Below are 20,437 nucleotides of genomic sequence, written 5' to 3'. Positions count from 1 at the left end.
CTCCATTGAATCTCCATTGATATCTCCATATCTCCATTGTAAGCAGACCTGACTGATATATCCCCAGGCTGAGTCCCCTTCTAGATGAATTTATCCTCGTGGGAAGACAAAGGTATCTGGGACGTGTGCATGAGGTCTTGGAGTTATAGGGTATTAGGCAATAGGTCAACCCAATCAGTAAAGATCAAAGAGATGCTTTCCACTTTTCTCTTCCCAACATAACGTAGTCAACAATATAATCACCAAAATGGTCCTTTAAGATGTTCATTAATTGGAAAAAGTGGGTTTCAGCCAAAGGTTTATCTTCCAGCCACGTATCCTCTCAAAATCTAATTTTTCTTCCATTTCCAATCTGCCACTTCAGTCCCTCTCTGATAATAAGTCTGAGCTTGAGTATGTTGTTCCATAATTTAGATCCAGGAGGTAGGACAACGAAATTCACGTTGAAACAAAATTGTTCCCTTTCTAGGTACTTATCCTTGATAATGTTACACCAATTTGCCTCCCCTTTAGCTAGGTTCCAACCCACTTTGGCAATCAAGACCTTGTTCAAGATGTTTATCTTTTTGATACCTAGACCACCCATAGTCTCAGGCAAGCATACAATATCCCAGTTAACCATTGAGAGGCATTTCTTTTCTTCCATACCCTTCCAAAGGAAAGATCTTTGAATCTTCTCAAGCTTCTCCCCCATAGAGCCCAAAATTTTGAACAGGGAAAGGAAATAAACAGGGATGCCTTGGAGGAAAGCAACAAGGAGTTGGAGCTTCCCCGCACTACTGAGTAATTTACCCTTCCAACCCGCAAGTTTATTCTATATTCTTTCAATGATAGTATTCCAAAACACCAGAGTCACCTCTTTGACAGTGAGAGGGAGACCCAGGTAAGTTGGCAAAATGACACCCAAGAATATTAAGAATTTTAGCCTGTAAGTCAATAGGGGTGTTGAAAAAGTAAAGATTACTTTTATTACAGTTGATACATTAACCTGAGGTAGAGGCATAGTCAAAAAGTAGGTTCTTCCAATGTTTAACTTCTATCACAGAGGATTTACCAAATAGGAAGGTGTCATCCACAATTGCTGGATCACAGAAGGGGGGATTGTAGAAGTAACCTTGATACCCTATAATCTCCCATTGACCATCATATCTAGGAAATTTATGTCCAAAACCTCAGCAATCATAATAAAAAAGACATGGGGATAGGGGGTCCCCTTGTCTGATACCTTTTTCAGATTTGAAGCAACCCTTAGGAACCCCATTGATCAAGATGGCAAACTAAACCATAGACACGCACTCCTGTATCATATCAACAATTGTTGGGTTAAAGCCCAGTTTTGAGAGAGTTTTAAACAAGAAACACAAGTTGACTTTATCATAAGCTTTTGAGATGTCCAGTTTAAAATCCATACCTGGGGATCTACTCTTTTCCATAGAATGGATAATTTCATGTGGCAATGGTCGCATCCAAGATTTGATGACCTAGGACGAAGCCTTTTTGAGAAGGGTTGATAAACTTAGAAAGCAGCGGTTTGATTTTGTTCACTGAGACCTTAGAGATGATCTTATTAATAGTATTGCAGAGGCTTATAGGCCAAAAATCCATCATGCATTTAGGGTCTTGAGACTTGGGAACAAGAACAATGTAGGTGCTATTTAACTTTTTTAGCAATTCACCTGTCTTAAAGAAATCCTTCATTGTTTTGGTGACATCAAAGATGACAATGTCCCAGAATTCCTAGAAAAAGGTCGGGGGGAAGCCATCTAGATCTGAGGTCTTGTAAGCACGCATCGCAAAGACTGCCAAATGGACCTCCTCCAAGGAAATGTGTGAAAGAATCAAGTTGTTATCCTCTTCACCAATGGCAGGAGGTAATTTACTCAAAAGCATGTCCTGAAGAGCCTCACTTCCTCCTCCAAACTCAATGTACATATGGATGAAGAATTCAGTAGTAGTTTGACCAATTTGGGCTTCATTTGTGATCTCCTGTACCAATGTTATGAAATAGGATTCACAAGTTTAGGCATGCAAACTTTAAACTAGACCCATTTCCACAATGATTACATTTAACGAGAGGGATGAATTCACTTGGTCGAATCATGAATCTAAGTGAAAAGGAATAAGCACCAGGTGGATTCAGATATCCTTGTTTAAGTTGAAAATGAGCTATGGAAATATGTAAATTGAATGCAAGATCTAGGGCTAAAGGTGTAAAATTGACATAAATCAACATGAATAAGTAGTTTCACATTTGATATGCAAACACAAGGACAAATTTTGAATCAGGGAACCAAGCGAAACCTGTGTCTAAAATGACCCTAAAAGTGTAGGACAATGATGCTTTGGGTGACATTGTCCTCAGAATGTTAGATGCAGGCAACAAATATCTTTTTTTAGGATCAAAATGCAATCTTGAATGATCTCCTAAAGTTTCACCAAAAATTTATTAGACATAGGTGTGTGGGGTAACCTTGTCCTCCACTTTTCGCCTCTGTAAAAGCTAGATCCGATTGTCTCTATCTACTATGCTTGAATATGTAATTGTGTCTTCTAAACATGTCAACTGCACATAGAAGAATTGAGAAAATTTTTGTTGATAGGGGTCTGCCTAGGTCAAACCCCGGTTTTGGAATCAACCCTATAATTGTTCAAATTGAAATTGAAATAAAATTTAAGTGTAAAGTGTGTCTTTAAAAAGGTTAGAGGCTAGATTTGAATTGAAATGTTATACCTTGATGAGTCTCGCTCTAAATTCTTCTTGATCATGGATTCCATCTTGAATGCTTGAAATCTAAATACTTGACCTCTCCTTCATCACCTTGAGAATACTTAACTACTTTCTCACTTGAATTTGCTTGATAAGGATTGAATTCAAAATTGAGAGGTGATGGACTTGTCTCAAATGAGGGGGTAAGGCTTTCTTTTATACCTCGCCTCATGAAACACGTGAAATTTTGAAGCAGCCCAACACAAGAAGGGGATTCTCGCCCATATTTTTTGACCATTAGAGGGTTCAAAATTGGGCCCCCTTTAGGTGGACAGGGGCACTTGGGACTAGCCTATTAGGGTTGAATTGGAAGAAGCATTGACCAATTACTAGGTGAAGATTGAAACTTGAAGTCGATGTGTTTAGAATTAAACATGGTCAAAGCACGAAAGCCCAAAACACTAAAGTGAGGCCCGAGCAAGGATGAAATTGTATAGGGATATAATTTATGATGTTACATTTAGCTCCCATTTTAGTGGGAGTGCAAGCCTATGCTCATACCCTTGGTAAAGCACACAATAGCATTAAAAAAAATCATCGAGGTATTAAAGAGGCAAGAGACAACAAGCCCTCAAGGACTCAGGATCTTATCAATCTAATATCAAGACAAAAGGAGTAACACATGAAGTGAATTGAAAGAATGAATATGTTGGCCTAGCAAGGATTATTCTTACCATGAGTCATGTTAAGAAAAAAAAAATTGAATTGAAAAAACTAGTGCAAAAGATTACAAGCAAAAGGATCAATTTTCAAAGTAATCAGAATAATGAGTTGGCATGCCACGATGTGTGATCAAAGTGCACAAAATAAATCTCATGGTGTGTGCACAGTGTAACAAAGAGTGGAGTGTATGCCCCGCGTTAAAGCGATTGTGTGTGCCTTATCTGGAGCGATTTCTTTAAGGCAACACATGTGCATCAAACACGCTGCCATAATGATAGTCCCCCAAGAAAGGATAAATTAAGGGCAATGGAGCACAAGACAAAAAGAGGGCACATTAGGTATCCACTAACTAGGGTCAATATGCACATTTGATAAATCATATATATCAAGTATGATTGTATTGAATTGACCTCATCCCCCAAAGGTAGTGGAAATACAAGCACAATAGAAGAAGAGCACATAAGATGAACAAGAATATTCTTTTTGGGTCAACATGGAAGAGACCAAAAAGAGAGATCTCAATGCTTTGCATCATCCCCAACTAGACAACACAAAGACACATTTACAACAATAGCACACTTACGACATAACATGAATACAACATATATAAGTATTGAGATACAAATAGAAGAGTATCACAATAGGTTTGGTACCTTTATTACCTTACACCAATGGAGCAACAAGCATCATCCAAGGAGAGCCTAACATAACACAAGGAAATATCAAGCATCACATCAGAGAGGAAGCACATCACATACAATCAAATAGACAAAATAGTCCATTGTATAAGTGAAGCGAGTCAAAAAAATCGTACGCCTTCCAATTTTTCTCAACACCTTTTAGGGATTGTGGAAAAGATGCAAGAGGGGGCATATCAAGAATATTATATGGAGCTACGACAAGATCTAAACAAGGACCATGCTCTAATGATGAGTCACTTTGTTTTCCACTAGGAGTTAGGATTATTAATGCTTTTGAGAATCTAAAAGATAGGTCATGATTAATCACATACATATCTATATTGTTAGCATCAATATCATCATCAACATCATCATCGTCATCATCCAAATTAATCACAATAGAATCTTCAATGTGCAATGAAAATAGATCATTATTTTGCATAGACAATTTTAACTTTTGACATTGTTGATTAAGATGAAATTCCTCCCTTGGGATAGGCAAAGGTTGGGCAAATAGGGTCAAGTCAACATTTGGCATCTTACGGGAAGAAATGGTTTGGGAAGCAAGCTCACAACCTTGGCTCAATGTCTTTATCAATGGTATTTTTTAGTATGATTTCTCTTGGTTCAACTTGAAACTTGCGGAGGTCGGGGATCAATCGACGTAGGCTTCTTTTATTTACTTATAGGGGGGTAACATAAGAAACCTCACTAGGTTGAAATATGCAATATGTTAGGCACTTTTTATAGGATGTAAGAGGTGGGACCACAACATATATGAGAGGAATAGAAAGGGGTAGGAAGGAATCTAGGTCTAGGATTTACAAGAGGGATATCCTTAGGTATACTCAAGGTCAATAACCTTTCATGTTTGAATTTTTGATAAGATAACAAAGTGAAATCTTCTTGGGGTTTAAAAGGTTCAGGTTTTTAAGGCCAAAATAAATCCAATGTGAAGTTTCCACATCATGTGAAGGGCTTATAAAGACTATGGTTGATCATAATAATACACCCATCATGAAGGAACTTCAAATATTTATGAATGGTAGGAGGAACAGATTTAATGAAATGGAGCTAAGGGTGCTCAAGCTTCACATGAAATTGATCAAAAGTAGGGATAATAACAAAGGTAACATCTAAGCACTTAGTGTCAACCTCGAGTGGAAGAGTGATGGAACCTATAGTGGGAAAAATGAAACCATCACGCACCTTAATCATAACATTAGACTTTTCATAAGTATATTGATAAAATTATTGAGTATGAATATATTATTTATTAATAATATTCTGAATACATATTGGATCAATGAGCACTCCTCATGATAGCTTTCCTTTAATTTTTGCAGTAATGTATAATGGTTCATTGGGTGCATCAATAAGGTTCGGGCTTAGGCTTATATTGCTCAATACGGTTCACAACATTTGTGGCCTCTACACACATCTCAATAGGAACTATGTTATTTGAAGGTTTAGGCTCAACAAGATTGGTAGAATGAGAGCATAGTGAATTGGTAAAGATTTACAAGTTTTGATTAGGAGGTGTTACAAATGTATTTCCTTTATCATTCACACCCTCCACAATTATGATGTTGGAATCAATGACATATTGAATCACACACTTCAACCTATAACACTTCTCAATGTCGTGGCTAGGTTGATGATGGTATTGGCAAAAGGCATTAGGATTGAAGGCAATTGACAAAGGATTAGATGTATTTACGGGTTTAATGGTAGGAAACTTCATCACATTAACATAAATTATTCTAAACATTACATCATGCAACAATTCAAAAAACAGGAGTAAAATTACAACATGTAAAGATTGTGATAAAGGTGTCACACACGAAGTCGTAGTTGTCACTCGTGTCTCAATATGATTGGAAGAATTGTTATTAATATTTATTAAATTATTTTTTGTTTTTTAAACTTTTGAAATGATTGATGTTGAGTATCTTCATTCTTATCAATCAAAGTCATTGATGAAGAGGACTCAAATTGACTCACTTGAGGCTAATAATTATAAAGCACCATGCATAAATGTGTGAAAGATGTAAGATAAAAATACAGAAGCTTATCTCTGATGTCATTTTGTAAATTATTAATAAAAATAATATGACATCACCATTAGGAATAGGATAAGCGATTTGTGGATACAAATGTTTGTATCTATCCATGAAATCAATACTTTTTATTTAACTCCTTGCTTACAATGCATCAAATCGGTTGAAGTAATTTGGGAACCAATATTATTTTAAAAATATTGCACGAATACATTAGACAAATTATGAAAAGAATGAATTGATCGGGGAGGCATAAAACAATATCATTGCAAAGCCTTATCTCTACATATACGGGTGTACAGTTTAGTCACGAGTCTATTGTCATGGGAAAAGTCACTACACAATGTTTGAAATGTTTTCACGAGTTTGGGGTTCACCTTTTACGTTGTATAACTCAAAATGAGGAACCTCCATGTATTGTGGGACAAGAGCACAAACAATGTCATTGGCAAGCGGGCTACCCCTATCTCTTGTAGGTACAATGAATTTGGATTGGGTTGAGGAAGCTAATTGTTGTTGTAAGGATGAGACACTTTGAACTAGATTATTTATAGTGGCTTTGATGGATGAGTTAGAATTGGACATGTTGGACTGTGATGGAGGTGTAAAATTATGATAAATAGTTGGAGCTTGAGAATAGGAAGGTGGAACATTGTGGTAGGTGGGTATGGGAGATGGTTGTGACACAAATGGAAGGCTAGTGGAAGGAGGTATGCAAGAGTATTGATTTATAGAGTTTCCCCCGTTACTAACGTGTGCAGAATTAACATTTTGTGTAGAGGTAGCCATAATGAAAGTTGTATATGTAAGCACATTAGCAAAGATGTAGGCATAGGAATGGAATGCTCACCTTGATATGTGGATTGGAAAGACCAAGGTCTTTGACACAAATTTTCATTGGCATAAAACGTGTGTCAATAATATGAGCAATGTCATGCAACAATTCCACACCGTTTTCATCACTTTGAATCATTCTCCTCAAGCTTTTAATCAGGGGGATTGCCTCACTATTTGAGTGTTCTTGATCCATCCATTGTCGAAGCCTATCCAACTCATTGTCAACCTTCCCCAACCAGTCAATAGTTACTAAATTTAAGGAGACGTTTTAATCATGGGAAGTGTGAGGGGAATGGTTCTCCATAATGTTAGGTATGTCTTGTGTAGGAATGGAGGATTCACCCAAGTTTTTGTGGAATAGATTAGTCAACCCAGGCTCACAACCCTTAGTATTTGAACTTTGGGAAGCCATGAGTCTATAACTTATTCCCCTTGAGATATTGGATATAGGAGAAATGGTAGAGAAACTTGTACATAAAGAAAAAAAAACAAAATGAATGGATTTGTGCTCATAACGCCTCTCATGCAATCAATAGAAATGATTAAACAATGCAATTTCAAAATATAATAATTGACTAGCCAATTAATTAAGCAATATGCACTAAATAAGTGAACAATAAATGCTTCTAAATATAGAAATAATATGCAATAATAATCAGATCTGAGCATATAAATTAGAAATTTTGCGACCCACAAGTTATTTTTACCAAAAAAATTAGTTTCTGTGAATTAAGCTACTAACTTATGTAACTTAAGTGCATAAATGACAAATTTTTAAAATGATTGCAATTGTGAAATAATTAAATGCATTTGAATCAATATCTAAAAATGCAAATCATGAGTAATACAAGCACTATGTCAGGTTCACCAAAAATGTAATGTTGGGAAATAGGGTTCGAAAGTTTAGGCATGCAAACTAGGAAGTAGACCTATTTTTGAAATGATTACATTTAAGGATAGGGATGAATCCACTTGGTCCAATCACAAATCTGAGTGTAAAGAGTTTATCACAAGGTGGATTTAGGTCTCCTTTTTTTGAGTTGAAAACGAGCTATAGAAATATGAAAATTGAATGGAAGATCTAGGGCTAAAGCTGTTAAATTGACATAAATTAGCATAAACAATAATTTCAGATTTAATATGCAGACATAAGTACAGATCGGGACTTAGGGAGATGAGAGGAACCAATATGAAATCTGAGCCTAAAAGTGTGGAATAATGATGCTCTAGGTGACCTTGACTTCAAAATGTTGGATGTAGGAAATAGGTCTTTTTCCAGGATAAGAATGTAGTCCTAAATGATCTTCTAAAGTTACACCAAAAAGCTATCTGACATAGGTGTGCGGGGTGACCTTATCCTTCACTTTTTGCCTATGTAAAAGCTAGATCTGATTATCTTTCTTTGCTCTACCTAAATCAATAATTGCATCTTTCAAACTTATCACTTGCACACAAAAGAAGAGGAATTGTATTATTGACAGGGGTTTGCCTAGGTCAAACCTCAGGTTTTGAATTAACCCTATAATTGAATTAAAATTGAAATAGAATTGAAGTGTAAAGTGTGCCTTTAAAATGGTTATAGGCTAGATCTGAATTGAAATGTTGGAATTGGAATGTTACACCTTGACAAGTCTTGCTTTGAATTCTTCATGCAAAGGTTGATGATGTCTATTGGGAATGTAGTACGTCTTCATGATTTCTTGATCATGGATTCCATCTTGAATGCTTGAAATTTGAATACTTGACCTCTCCTTCACTGCCTTAATAATGCTTGACTACTTTCTCACTTTAATTTTCTTGATAGAGATTGAATTTGAAATTGAGAGGTCATGGAATTATCTCAAATAGGGAGATAAGGTTTACTTTTATACCTCGTGTCATGAAACATATGTGAAATTTTGAAGTAGGCCAACATGGGAAGGGAATTCTCACCCATATTTTATGACCATTAGGGGGTCCGAAATTGAGCTCCCTTTAGGTGGACAAAGGTGTTTGGAACACCTTTATCGAAGGACAAGGATGTCTAAGATACCTTTGTCCAAGGAGAAAGGCATCCAAGACACCTTTTTCCAAGGACAAGGGTGTCTGGGACACCCTTGTCCAACCTATTAGGGTTGAACCAAGACCCACTAACCAAATGCTAGGTGAAGATTGAAACTTGAAGCCGGTGTGAGCATAATCAAACACGGTAAAATCATGGAAGGCTAGAATGCTAAAGTGAGGCCTAAGTGAGGATGAAATTGTAAAGGGATATCATTTACGATGCTACACATAATTTTGATGTAAAATGGGAAAACCTCATAATAAATAATTGATATTTTTATCAGCACTATAAAATGGTTAATTAACCTATACATGGAAATCATTCAAACTCATCTACATGCAAATCAATAATACAATTCAAAAAAGAGTTCTCAACAAGGAATATAATTCTTTTTGCAAAGGAGGATAACATTTTGCGGTGTGAAGCCAAATCAAGAAAGTATACAACTAAATTTGGATATGAGATTTAGGAGAAAGAGATTTAGTCAACTAAATGGATAGTTGACCTTTATTGAGACCCCAATATTTCTGCCTAAAGTGTGAACATTCATCTTGGCCACTCCACACTAGAATACTCATTGAAGTTCATATTATGGAACTTAGCTTTGTTGAGTCTCATCATTGCTAATTATAGAAAGACAATAAAGAAATTGTGGACCATTTGTTACTATAGTGTAATATAGTTGTCGAATGTTAGTCCTAAGTTATTAACAAAGCTATGGCAGCAAGGTCCTCTATTTCCAATCACTACAACTCTTTTCAAGAGTTGGCCAAGACTACATCAAGGCACAATATGGGTTGGACTATGGTTGACTACAGTAATAATGATCATACGATACATATCGAAAGGAAAAAAATCACAATTTTTTTAGGACAAGGCCATATCAACACCAACATTGATAATTAAAATTGATTTCGTAGTATGAAAATTCCAAAATGTAAGAGCCCATAGAAAAAATAAGTGGACCTTCTCTCTTTGGGATCGCAACATACTTTCTACTTGGCCATTACTAAAAGTTCCTTTAAATATGGATGTAGAGTTATTGAGTAGTACAAGTATAGAGTTGTCAAGTGGTCACTTCCCCTCATGGGTGTTAAAGCTCAACTTTGATAGGGCTATGAGGGGAATTCTGAAGCTTCAAGTGCCAATTTGATAATCTAGGAAAATAATGAGAATATGTGTTGGGTCAAACCTATCAAGTTACAAAATTGCTCCAACAATGAGGATAAGTTCATTTCTCTCCATGAAGCTCTTGAAATGTGTGTCGATATGATATTAAATTCCATATACATTGAGGATGATTCATTGGTCATAATTCATGTGATAACAATGAAAATGGAACTAATTTGGAGACTAAAAATGTGGGCTTACTAAGTATATCCACTTTTGGATAGAATATCACAATACACCCTAAAACATATTTATAGAGAAGCATATGCAACACATACTAATTATTTAACTAGGTGATTGACCAAATATACATGATTAATATATGCAATGAAATTGAAGAATGACGAACCTAAAAAATAACATTAGTACTTTGAGATTTTCGAGATTTTGATAGAACACATCATCATCTAACCCAAATAGGCACTACAAGGTGATATGCAGGACAATTATTCTACTTTCTAAGGCTAGTTTGAATCCCTTTGATAGTACTCATCCCTCACAAATTCACCTAAAAGGAACATAGTCCCAAAGAATAAAAAATAATGCTACAACATGATAAATACTAGAGTTTTCAAGAATTCAATTTGATTGCATACATGCAGGTATTGAAGAAGAGACAATTTTTTAAGATTTAGTTAGAGATGGAAGGGGGACCCATATGTGTAATAATTAGCGGAAAACATATGCAAGAGGCTCACATCTGTAATGCTACGTTGATAGAGAAATTTCTTTATAATATAATCAAACATATGACAAATTCTTTGAATGGGTTAGATCTACGATGGGAAGATTCATCATTCTCGAATATCAAGCCAAGGCCATGAATTACCATGGACTTTAATAAAAGATCCAAAGATGAGCTTGGTTGGTGATGCCATTTGCATAGCCACTACACACAAAAAATGAGGACATTCAAAGAAGGTTATATCACTAATGTGAGGATTTGGGAATAAAAACAAGGAAACATATGCATTTTTTAAAGCCTATCATGACAGGATATTCACATTAGCTTATATCGAGTGATTGCAAGAGATCATTGATGATCTACATACCCCTTTCTATAGTATTGTCTAATTTCATGCCATGTAAAGAAAATTGTATTTCTTTTCTTTTCGATATAATATAATGGGAGTTATCCCCTTTATAGGATTTTCTCAAACAAAATGGGATTGTTAAATTGATTTCAAGCAATATAATAATCCACCCATGTAATATTTACTATAATGAAAAATTGCAAATCCATTAAAGGTGGCTATGAAAAAAGAATGAATTTTAAAGCATAAATACATAGATACAATAAAAAGAATACACCTTTGGTGCAGGCTCTCACAAATGGATGAACTTCTTGTTGTTGCCCACAACAACACACCAAATTTCCTTCCAAAAGCTATATGTCAAGAAACAAAAATAGAATACAAGAGGAGGAAAAGGATATGAAGGGGGAATATGAAATCCTACAAGTCCATTCCTCACCAAAATAATTTATCGCACCCAACAAGAGGAGAAAAAAAAATAGAGTCACTCTTTCAATCCACCCAATAAGCACAAAACTTGATCTAATATTTGAACCTAAACATCAATCCAAAGTTCCAAATAAAACAAAGGGGGAAGACGAGAAGTATGTAGCCACCAAAATCTAATGCCCCCAAAAATAGCTTCCTTCTTTCTTTTATGCAAAATACACTTTTTCCAAAATACCCTCCTTTTCTCCCTTTTCACCCTCAAACTCGTCACTATAAAATATTTTATGAACATGGAAATTATGCATTTATTTCAGCATTTCATGTCTATTCTAGCCTTTTTAAAACTAAGTAATAGTGAAAAAGCCATACAGGCCCAAAACACTCAGACAACCACACAAAATAAATCTTCACATGATATAGATTTAACTTTAATCAAGCAATTCACATAAATTGTGAAATGTGTGTAAAAATCTATTTTTATCAATCATTGATATAAAGTACATTTTTTAAACATACTAATATATTTTGGAAAATAATTAAATACTAAAAAATCTAGGATTCAAACAACCTAAAGAAACATGCACATACTTGACAAGTTTCCATACAATTTAGGAATTCAACATCATTCAATTCAGATTTATGCTTTGAGGGCCATGCAAAACACAACTCATAACTTAATATCAAGTGAGATTCAAAATAAAAATACTATTCTTACCCAACACAACTAGCCTAATTAATCACTATTCCAGGAACTTGCACCTACATTCTTAAGAAAAATATTAGGTTAACCTATCTGATACAAAATAGCCAACTCACCGTATATAAGGATATCAATTAACAAGTTCAGATATTAAAATCTAGAACTCTTTAGAAATCATCTAACAACAACATGATTCAAATATGTAAATGTTGAGTTAGCAATCACAATGTTTAACTCAGACAATCATAAACAAAATTCCATAGCATAAAAAAATGGTGAAACTAAAACACTATAAAGCCTTAAGCATATATAAATCTACATGTGTGCATAAACCTAAGCACAAAGACCTCAATGATAATGCACCCTTGAACATCATTATTAAGTATGGTGCAATATAAAAATTCTAAACTAATCAATAAAGTAAGATATAAACACTTGGGATCTTACATCACTAAGATGGGGCAAGAACCAACATATCTGGATCATTATGTTCGGAATTGAAGATTAAAAAGTATTACACACACACATGCACACCCATACACCCACACACGCACACATGCACACGCACACGTGCGCACACACACACATGCACACAATCCCACACATGCAAACGTACATGCACATGCACACGCACACACACACACACAAACACATACACACAAATACAACACCCTTACGTCTTCCTCTCACTCGTCAAATTTCTAAATGTGACCATCAATTAGTTAATCATGGTCAAGCTTGTCCCTTAGGGGTATGTATAAACTAAAATTTGACAATTTTGTAAGAGATAATTTATGCCCTTTAGGCATAAATTGTATTAGGTGAGATTCAATGCAATATGATCAAAGTTACCTCCAAAAGACTATTGATAGGAATGAACAATCAAGTAAATGTATAAAGTTGGTAAAATGATACAACATTAATATGATTTCATTAGAAGGTTATTCCATAGTTATGGCCATATGCCTAAGGAAAATACAATCTACATATTAGAGAATTGGCAATATCCTTGGTGAATCCTACAAGATATCATAAAACATGAGGAAAAAACCAACAACCCAATTATCTCTCAAATCAAGTCATGAATAATCATAATGATTTAATCATTGGTAACAACATCATTACTTGGTCATGCTTATGAAATATTTTGGAAAGGAGATTTGAAGACCATATAAGGAATAATTATATGCAATTATTAGAATCGTGCCATGCTCATTTGATACAATAAAGTTGGATCATTATGACAAATTTATGCAAATGTATTGCAAAATGAGTTATTTTCATAACCACTCATCAATGCTATCAATTGATAACATGTTTCCATTCATGTCACACAGTCAAGATAGTTCCCAAATTCCTGTCAAAAGGAGTTCCCGACTACTTGTTGGTATAAAAAAATTTAGTTACTATATTTTCTCCAAAGTACACAGAGCAAATTATTCATTTGGGAGTTAACCTCGAGCAAATGGTATTTATTGACCTCTTTTTTATTAGTGTGGCAAAAATTTTAAAGCTATATATATAGAAAGTGCTAGGAACATAGAGTATAGTGGCATAGGTGAAACACAAATATTTCATCCACCTTTGTCACAAATATCTTCATTTGCATGAGAGATAGGGAATTAACAAAGTCCTCAGGAAAATATTACATTTAGGAAAAGTTAAGAGTGGGTTTGAATGAAGTGACATAAAAAGCAACCTCAATCAATCTATTCTCACTAGATCGTGTATTGGCTCAAAATTTAGAGGGAAGGATTCAAGTGGAATGATTCATATAAACGAGTTGAGGTTTTTGGATTTAGTGAATGAAATTATTACTATGCATTATTTTCTCAAAGAGACGCTATTTTTTATCTATTAGTTTGTAGTTCTAGGGAACCCTATCCTTTAGAGAAATTTTCTCCTTTGAATGAGTAGTCCAACTTGGCCAAAACATCCAGAGCTGTCAAATTTATCAAGGAAGATGGTTCTTATGCCTCAAACTTACTTAGTACCTACTTATGATCTCATCATTAATTTGGTTTAAAATTTTGATCTATTGGGTTGTCACAGTTTTACTATGTGATCAATAATTTTCTAGACTATCATTGATATAATATATAACTATTAGCTATAGTTGATGTGATTTTGGTTTAAACTTTGTCTTGTACTAACATATAGATATGCAGGATGTAGTTTTTTACAATTTTTTTTTTTTTTTTTACATATTCACTTTCTATAGGTCATATTAGAATATATAATTTAAACCAATCACCGCCCTATAAACAAAATATCTTTCCTTTTCCCACTATCCTAGTAAGAATTATTTTGAATCTTTTCTTAATATTAATAAAATAAGAGAGGGTCCTTATATGTTCACTTGAATTGTTAAAAAACGATCCTTGTCTTTTCACCAAATTCAACAGCTATAGCTAGATCGTTTATTATACCTCTCAATAGATCTACTTTCGATACTTCAAACACATTTACAAGCTCAAGATCATTATCAAACTACACTTCACAACTCTTCTAGTCCATCCCTAACTTATTGTTTTATGTCTAATCCCTCAACTTTATTGTTTCATTCCCTTGCCTCACCCTTTGATGTTTCTACATCTTATCCAATGTTGTCGTGGCAACAAACTCTCGAGCTATCAAATTTCCTCATATAGGTTGATGGCCACAATGAGTTTAAAATCCTTAGTCTATACATGTAGACAATGAAATCCTATCAACTAAGCGGTTTCATACTAATTAATTTTTTTCGTCAATGCCATTAGCGAGGACCCTCTTTCCAAAACTTAAATTCTTGTTCAACATCAACCCTCATGATTTCATCCACGAGGATAACCTCATCTATCAATAACTTACGCTTTGGGTCACCCACAAGTCCTCGATAGGTAGAGTGAAAATCATTTAAAAGTAAAGGTAATTGACTTCTTTTTTCTTTTCTCAACTTTACTTTCAATAGTCAAGTTTTTACGGGACCCCAAGTCTTCCCTAGATTTGCTAAATTTTTACCTCATAGTCCATTAGAGAAGTCACTATAAATATGTGAAAACAAGGATGGGGTTGTGCACTTATTAAATTACATCATCTCACTCTAATTGCACCTTTATTTTAAAAACAATATGAAGAAAACATGGATAAGGAGATGGGTTTTAAAAGAGAGATAAATAGATCATATTTTCTTTAACTTGCAATATACAAAATAAAGATAAAATCATCTCTATGTATCAAACATTTCGAAATCCAACAAGGGATACTTTTAGTACAAGGAAGACACTATGATTAATCACAATAAATCCAAACATCTAATATAATAATTTATTCACACTAGGCTTGGTAGGATGTGTAAAAATGACAATGTGAGGGAATTTAATTCTAATTTAATAGTGAGGGGATGTAAGTTCAAGAGTATGGAGTTATTTAGATTTTTCCAACTTATACCAAAGGAGTTAGTTTGGACTGAACACAAATTATAAACACACGAGATTGTACCAATTTAGTGATTGAAATAAGCTTAAGGGATTCATCTTATATGGTCAGAAAATGGATCCGACATATTAATCATTTGAGGATGGGGTACCGACCTTCACACACAACACATTACAAAGCAATATTTGAAAAATATTGAAACATAATGATTTTACCAAACACTACACAAACTCGTAGATACCGACCTTCACACACAACACATTACAAATCAATATTTGAAAAATATTGAAACATAATGATTTTACCAAACACTACACAAACTCGTAGATAAATCATTGAATTAGAGCCAAAGCTCTCAACACAAACACATGCCTATCTATTCACAAGGGGGAGAATGAGACATACATAGGAGATGCTATTTTTTTTTGCTTTTTGTTCTACAATAAAGTTACTAATGGAACTATGAAAGGAATAAATAAATTAAAAGGCTTCGCTCACATGGTTGCATGATTAAATGGATATACTAATGTTATTTAAGAATGGTAAAGGACCGTTACAAACAAGAGAGCTACAACCTAAGGATGATTGTCAATTCATTAAATATTTGAAGTTAAGAATTCATGGGGAAATTAGAATAAGATACAAAAAAATATTTGGGTGGGTTTCATAATCATAGTTCATAGGTTCACAATTCGATCTATAGCATGTGTTCGACCTTCATGATATGTTCAATGCTGTTAATCTCAATTTTAGACTTTGAGATATAGTATTCAAGCTCACTTTTCTAGTATTGCTAATTGGAGCACCTAAAGTTTAGAATAATGACTAGTTTAAAAAAAAGTAAACTATAGACATGAGGTCTGCTCCCATCTATATTATTAATAACAAAAGTCTTTTTATAGAGATAATACAATTGCCACCACTTGAATCGCCTCAAAATTGTAAAATGGGGAATTTTGCTAATTATATGCTTACTAAAGAACAAATTTAAGCTCCTAAACATTCAAAATGGAGCTGCCTACTACTCAGAACTAAACCAAGATGTTTACTAGTTGACCTTTACAATATACAACATTGTAGATTAAAAGCTATTTTGTATTCTCCTTTTCTATGAATTATCGGATCTAGTTAAGGCCCTTGATAGGCTCAATTCCTAGAATCCTCTCGGGAAATATAATTCACTTACCCGCATGCAATTGATGGTGACACATAGTAGAGTGCATGTTGGTGAAAATCAAAGGATAAAGTTCAACCTCCTATTCACTATTTTCAGTAATGTAGAAACCCCTTAGTAATGGGATGCCCACAACCCTCAATTACCATCTACAAAATATCATCCATGTCTCCTAAAAATTTCTTATAGATTAATCTCTTATAGAGCACCTTCATCAAATCCACTAGCTCACCCACCTCAACCAGGGATGGTAGGAACATGAATAAAATGAAATTGTATTGACCTTGTACTTGTGATTAATTTCCAAAAACACACCCCCAACACCCCTTTGATCACTTGAAGGATTAACATATGATGCGCTTTGAAGACACATTCAATCCTCTTCTCTTTTATCTTCTTAATGAAGGCCACTTGTCTATGAGTGCAGATGAGATGAATTGGCGTGTTCATTCTTCCCATCTCTACATGTGCTACAAAAAAATGACTATCAGACAACTCACATTGAGATTTAATGAAAATTGGAGTGTTATACATGTATTGCCATTAATGTATTTACTAGATCATAAAAACCTATCTTTGACACCCTTGACCACACATTGGCATGATACTATAATAATTTTCCCAAATATTCTCATCATTGTTTTGGGGTGGGAGTTAAAATTTCATCATTCAAACATGCACATAATTATGTTTCCTTCTCAAAGTGCTAGCTCATATTAGGGGAAGGCTAAGAGGTGGGATGAGCACCCCTCATTTGGGAGGGACACAAAATATTTGCCAACCCTTTGAACAAGTGGAAGTCAAGAGCGAATATTTGAGGGGTTGAAAAATTTGTGTATTGTAGGTGTTGTGTTTTCTTTGACCACTCCTTCAAAATATAATTTTAAAACTCTGTAGAGGAGACCATTTTACATCCATACCTTATTTTCCATTTCTCAAACCCTTTTGTTTTAGGCTTCATCATGTGTGTGTATGTTACCATCCTTTTATAATCTCAAATACTCACCAAAATGCCTTTGCCTCAACTATATTATTTGTTGAGTAGGCTAAGCCTTCATAATAAAATAATATGGTTTTAGTAAAATATTTTAGGGGTTGACTAATTTGTGTATTGTAGGTGTTGTGTTTTCTTTGACCACTCCTTCAAAATATAATTTTAAGACTCTCCGTAGAGGAAACCATTTTACATCCATACCTTATTTTCCAATTCTCAAACCCTTTTGTTTTAGACTTCATCTGATGTGCATGTGCGTTTGTACATTCCCATGCTTTCGTAATCTCAAATCCTCACCACAATGCCTTTGCCTCAACCATATTATTTTTTGAGCAGGCCAAGCCTTCATAACAAAACAATATGAGTTCACTAAAATATTTTAGGGTTGAATAATTTGTGCTTGTAGAGATTGTGTTTTCTTTGACCACATCTTCAAAATATTGTTTTAAGACTCTTGATGAAGGGGACCATATAACATTCATTATTTTTAATTTTGAAACCTATATATATATATATATATATATATATGGGTCTGCTACTAGAAGATTTACTGTCCCCACCAAGTCATGATTTCACCATTTAAAAGTGCAAATTCACCCATTCCCATCACCATGATACAATAACATCAATTCACAAAATTACAATTTCTCTTATTTAAAAATGTCTATCTTCATTTTGGATGAAGAATGAAGTTTGATATAGAATTTTGCAAATAAAGAACATAATGACAAAATTATTTTTTATTTGATTATATTATAAAAATTATAAAAAAGGCAAGTGATATTTAGTCAGCTAGTGAAGTTGTTTGTCTTACAAGAGGTAGCTAAAGATTATTTTTTATTTATTACAAAAGATTAACATGGTAAATAATAAGACTAACTTCAAGCCTTTAAAGAATATGCTCTAATTAAACTAAGAGATGCATTAAACCTTGCACCAAATGATTTAAAGCAAAAGACAAATTGTAATAGAATGATTATATTAAAAGCTCCTAAACATACATTTGACAACTATTTACAAACACACACAAAATAAAAAAATTATATTACACATAATAGAAATGATATAATTTAAATATTCAAATATAACATACAAATTAATTTATAATTATATTATACTAATATATAAATCTAAATCATTTAAAAGAAAATAAAACAATTTTAAGCTAAAGAAAATCCATTACCACAAGAAGTTCCATTACCATCTATTTCTATTCCCAATAAAGAGACAGTTGAGCCAAAGTGACAATTTATCATAGATTGACAATTTATAAGAATGTCTAATCTACAATATCCTTAAAATAGACAATCTAACCATTCTATTAAAAAAAGTAAAGCTTAACAAATTTGTAAATTTTTAGATCAAAATTCATAATTGAAAATGATCAAAATTTATAATAGAAAATCTAAAAAGTAAAGAGATATAGGCTTTTGTTATAGATAAGTTTGGCAAGTGTATTTGGGGTAAAGAGCTAGCGAGAAAGAAAAAAACATTATATCACTGAGTTCCATCCCACTTGTGATCATCATCAAAAAGCATACACAGGAGTTGATATTTTGTGGAAAGCTAAAAAGTTTTATTGCTAAATTAAGAACTAACTCCCATCAGCATCGTTGTGAAACCAATCGATGGTAAATGCCAAAAGAAGCGTGGGAAGAAAGGATGTGTATGTTTTGCTCATTATACAAAGTAGAAACATAAAAACACTTCATTTTAGAATGTGAGGCCTTTAAGGATAGCATGGACAAGTACGGTAATCTCTTGATAATTGGACCTTGTTATAATTTATTCAACAAGAATTTTGTTGAGAAGTTGTGATCGCTTGTCATCACCTTACATAGGAAATGAACAAAAATGGAAAAGTATTTTTGATCAATTAGACTGTCCCACAAACTTTATTAACCTCATAGACATTAAAATTATTTATTTATTTCTAAGATTCAGAAGAATTTAAAAATGAAAATTGCCCCTCTTCATCTATTACCTAGAATACTTATTTAGTGAATATCATTAAAAATCTTTTATTCATTGTATGGGTGCGGCCTAGGAGGAGATTTCAAAAGTGAAAAACAAAACAAAACTGGAAATTAAGAAAACCCGCACGACAATCACATCGGCCGTTTTGAATTCGGAAAAGGGCGGCTCTTCCCCAAATACATAAAAATAAAAATTTGGAAGTTTTTTTAACAAAAGTGAATTGCATTGCCACAGTAAATGTTAAATTGACACAAGACAAGGACATTAATATATTTGATATTTGTTTATACTTTGTACAGTCCGTTTTCCCGCCCTTGCTTAGCCACAGCAGTAGCCAAAACCTCGATCGAAGCTGAAGCAGAGAAAATCCCTCAAACGCTCTGCCGATCTGTGCGTACGCGTTCTTTACGTAATTTTGGTAAGCTGTTAGTTTCTCTGTCTTACTTTTCTTGCGAACGAATGCTCTTTTCTTCACGTAGATTCTTATGGAT

General features: G+C 33.9%; 1 protein-coding gene across 2 annotated transcripts in view; it reads left to right on the top strand.

The window, feature by feature from the left end:
* The first annotated feature begins 20,107 nt into the window (after positions 1-20,107).
* Positions 20,108-20,437, top strand: part of LOC131041805 (serine/threonine-protein kinase TIO) — a 114,222-nt gene continuing 113,892 nt past the window's right edge. The window contains exon 1 of one of the 2 annotated variants that reach the window (XM_057975020.2): positions 20,108-20,364. The gene's annotated coding sequence lies outside the window, so the exon portion shown is untranslated. The remainder of the gene's footprint in view (positions 20,365-20,437) is intronic. The other variant, XM_057975019.2, reaches the window with a different exon arrangement.

The sequence above is a fragment of the Cryptomeria japonica genome, chromosome 7 (genome assembly GCF_030272615.1).
Source record: "Cryptomeria japonica chromosome 7, Sugi_1.0, whole genome shotgun sequence".
Taxonomy (NCBI): domain Eukaryota; kingdom Viridiplantae; phylum Streptophyta; class Pinopsida; order Cupressales; family Cupressaceae; genus Cryptomeria; species Cryptomeria japonica.
Note: the sequence above shows the minus strand (reverse complement) of the source record. Positions and strands in the feature narration are given on the sequence as shown.